Genomic DNA, 4,745 nt, shown 5'->3' with positions numbered 1-4,745 from the left:
TAAAGTGTGTAAACGGTGCTGGAATTAAATCCTAGGAAGTTGAATATATATCCAGACAGAGGGCCTACCCTGTGGAACACCCTCCCTTCAGATGTGAAGGAAATAAGCAGCTATCCTATCTTTAAAAGACATCTGAAGGCAGCCCTGTTTAGGGAAGTTTTTAATATTTAATGCTGTACTGTTTTTAACACTTGATTGGGAGCCGCCCAGAGTGGCTGAGGAAACTCAGCCAGATGGGTGGGGTATAGATAATAAATTAATAATAATAATAATAATAATAATAATAATAATAATACTCAATTGCATTTTCCTCTCGGGATCAAATCAGTTATTGTTTTGATGCGTTTGATCGCAGGGCCTATTTGGTAATCTGGCACTGTATGTAAAGTAAAATTAGAAGAGTCTTAAGAAAATCGCAGGACACCAAACCGTTAAAACCTCTTAGGCGGCAAATGAGAAAGATAAAACAAGCCTCCTCACAAAAGGAAAGCAAGCATGTGGCCTCCCCACAGGAAATATGGTATACAGCCCTGAGAAGGCCTCTCGCATGTCTCCACCAAAAACACTTCAGATTTGGGTGGGACTCCAGTCATGTCACCTTCTTGTGAAGGGGAAGAGTGGCTCCTTCACTTTTGCCTCTCCACTGCATTCCCAGACGACTGGCCCTGCTGCTCTCCATTCATTGTATTGTATTGTTTTAATTAGTGTTTTTATAGTTGTTTTGATTTTGTGTGGAGTGCCCTACCTGGGTGGATGGAGCAGCCAAGTAATTTCGTTGTCCCCGAGAGGGGGCAATGACAATAAAGATATTATTATTATTATTATTATTATTCATTGGGGCTGAGCTTTTGCAGTGGGGAGTCTGCTCTGCCAGCGTAGGCATAAAAACAAGCAAGCCCAGGCCTAGCACATGGAAGGGGTTGGGCAGGTCTGTTAAGAAATGAACAAAAAGGGTGTGCCTCACGAGGGCATCACTGCTTTCCTTCCCGTATTTGGCCTTACTCCTTCCAGTCCTTTCTTAGGCCATAAGCTTCCTTTGTCCTCTGCTACAAACTAATTATAGTTTCACCGAGAGGCGCTTGTGTGTGTGTGTGTGTGTGTGTGTGTAGAAATTTCTTTTTTTCAGTCATACTGAAACTGTTGGGATAATTCTGCCACCCGTCCCTCCCCCAGGAATATTTGGAGAATCTTCACTGCCTCCCTCATTTTGCCACTCATAAATAGGACGGTGAATTTTGGGGAGCCCATTTTCAACAGGGTCTGGCACTGACCTTGGTGAACGCTGTCACCTTAATCTAGGAGGAAATGAGGGGCTGCCAATAATAAAAACAATCCCAATTTGTACTTGTATTTCTGTATCACCATTATAACTAACTGGGTCATCGACGTGTCTTTCTTGGTGGTCAGATGTGGGGGACCTACCTGGACAGTATTTTTGAACCTTGCAATTTTGTGATGATGAGATATGCTCCAACATTTCTCTGATGGAAATAGGAATGTCCTATTCAATAATATAAATAATAATAATAATACCCTACACATCTGACTGGGTTGCCCCAGTCACTTGGAGCGGTTTCCAACCTATATAAAAACATAATAGAACATTAAACATTAAAAAAACCCCTTCCCTATACAGGGCTGTTATGTCGGGGTGGGTGGGTCACATAACTCCTTACCCTCCAACATTTCTCTGATGAATATAGGGATATCCTAAGGAAAAGTGGGACATTATGGGATCAAATCAGAAACAGAGACAGCTTCTGTAAATCTGGCACTGTCCTTGGAAAACATAGACGCTTGGGGGTTTTTTTGTATTCACTGCAGATCCTCTAACACAAACCCCGTAATACCTATGCACTTTTGATTTTATCAAATGATTGATTAATCCTTAGACTTGTTCTACAGCTCTAATGAAGCATAAACCAAAGAATGTTTCCATTCTACTACTGGAATTTTCTAGGTGGACAGTATGAACTGGCCTTTCCTTATCTCAAATTCCTATTCCTGGTACGAAATACATTCCTTGCACCAGGCAATGCTAAGTACAGACTATGTTTTGGTTGTCTGGTACCAGGAGTATCCTCCCCCCCCCCCCAAATGAAGTTAACGTTAGTCCACAAAAGGTTATGCAATCTTTCATCCGCTTGTCTTTAAGATGCTTTGGTACCTTGCTGATTTTGCTGCTAAACAGATTAACATGGCTACGCTTCCTAAAGTTGGGACAAGGAGCGTATTTGTAATGTGCAGGAGAAGTGCAAGGTTATGTTGACAACAGTGGCTTAAAATAGAGTGAGGTTATTCTTCTCCACTGTGTTTCCAGACAGATTAACACAGAATTGTTCACATCAAGAGGTAGAAAGGGGGATTTCTTCACCACACACACACACAAACCTTTTTTGGGGGGTGTTTCTGCACCCTGCAACCCTACTGTCAACTCTTATCCATGAAGCTGTGATCTGCACAAGCTGTTATGGCTGACTCAAATGTCCACATTACACTTACTTCACATCCAGTTTTCTAGTCAGATTGAAGTTGGTGTAAGAGAAAAATCCATCAAACAGCAGTATTTGTCAAGAAATGACAGGGTCGATATGAATTGTGACTAATGCTATGCGAGTGTGGTTTCAAAAAACTACCAGTGAGAGCGCATTGGATGTGGAGCAAGTGGTAATATGAACATGCCTCAACATGGGAGATCTATAATGTACTGCAGTAACTTGGGATACAGTGGCAGAATACTGTGGGTTTAGTCTGTGATATTGGTGGTTAAAAATACAATGCACAAAGGAAGTGGGAGGGAGGGAATTTCTGCAAGAGAGGAGACGAGAGGAAGTTTTGGAGACCATAGGGTTAAGAGAATTGAGAAATGTTATAGTGGCGGTGGTCAATGTTTTTTCTTCATCTGAGATTATATTATAGAGATGATGGCAGAAGTCTATGCAGGTTGCAAACCACTTCTTTGGTCTTCAAGGACCAAATTAGATTCCACGCGAACAATATACAATTAGGGTCTCCCAATAGCAGCTATCTGGCAAAACATAAACTGGATTGGGATAACAATATGCTGACAGTTTTTATTTATGAAAAGTAGTAATAATAATCAGATCATGTCATTTCCCCTATTAAAACACATACAGATGTGTAGCCTATCAGGAAAAATCACTGCCAGTTTGACAGAACAGCAGCAGAGAGGGGCATTTAAATCTGGAAAACAGCATACTATACCTTCTCCCTGCCGACTGCAACAACAACAACAACAATTTTATTTTTTTATATGCTGCCCATCTGACTGGGTTGTCCCAGCCACTCTGGCTAGCTTCCAGCAAATCAAAACATCAAACAGAGTGAAACATCAAACATAAAAAAACTTCCCAATACAGGGTTGCCTTCAGAGCACTGGGATCCTAAGCCAGTCTCTCCCCCCCACTCCACCCCATGGCTGCCAATGAAAATGGGTCAGTTAAAGATGCGTTCCTGCATGTTCCAGCAATGCAGATTGCTGAAAGTATGATGGCCACAAATTTGAAGCATTTCCTCTTAAACATCCAGCACTAGCCTCTACTTGGCCTAAGATTACCAGGCAGACAGAAAACCAAACAGACCCACTAGCTAAAGGTTTGCATCCTTTCCATGTTCAATGTGCAAAAGCCATTTAAAAGCTGTAATAGAGAGCTTATTGGCTGCCCTTAAACAGGCAGCTTGGAATGAAGAGAGCCATCTGAGTGAGGCTAACCTCAGGCCCTTTGCAAGAGACATTATTTGCGCTCTGTTTGCGCTCATTGCTGGGTCTGCAAGATTGCCATTTGAATAGTATTGAATCGTCAACCCAAGCTGAGGTGGAGGATGTGAATGAAAGGGAAACCCCCCTTTATTATTTAGAACCCCTTTCTGCCAGAATTTGTTAAAACACATTGCAATTGGTTATAATTTGAGGCTTGAAATAATTTTGCCTGATGCCTGCAACCAGTGCTTTTTTTTTTCTTTAAAAAAATGTTTAGGGGTACTCTCACTTTTCTACTCATATTGAAATACTGCCCCTCAATGAGGCCAAACTTAGATCCACACAATTTTGGGGGTATGCATACCCCCAGAAAAAAAGCACTGCCTTCAACAGTCTATCCAATGCTATCCATCAAGTCCCTTTCCATCTGCAATGTACACTTTAGCAAATTCAATCCTGACCTGCCGTAGATTCAATGACTTGGTATCTTTCACAACAAAAAGAAACCCCAAAGCTTTTCTGGGATAGGGATATTACTGCTAGTATTTAGGATGCCCAGTGCACACAAATATATATATATATATATTTTAAACAGAGGACAGGCACACTTTAAGGAGCACTCCCATAACAAGATCTGCCAGATTGAGAAGCTGAGGATACACCGGATCTCTAGCTCAGCCAGAGATATGCTGGTGCTGAGAAAAGAATCTGGGGTCTGGAGTTGGGACCAGAAAGGGAAGATTTAGGTTGGATCCTGAACCAGTTCGGCTCAGTCACATGATCTGGCAACCCAACGCAGAATATTATTTGAAAATCTTGTTTCCCCTCTGTTAGGCTTAGGCAAAAGCCTAAGCTGAGTGGGGTTTGGATCTGGTGTAGCTTTCTGCTGGCTTAATTTACAACTGTTTTGCTTTACGCCAGCTTCTTGTACATAGGATTCATCCCTTAAGACTTGCTGCATCAACTTCCGACACACTGTGTTACCATGTTAACACACCCACACAAAATAGACATCGCCATCATG

Source organism: Podarcis gaigeae (assembly GCF_964106915.1).
Source record: "Podarcis gaigeae genome assembly, chromosome: 4".
NCBI lineage: Eukaryota > Metazoa > Chordata > Lepidosauria > Squamata > Lacertidae > Podarcis > Podarcis gaigeae.
Note: the sequence above shows the minus strand (reverse complement) of the source record.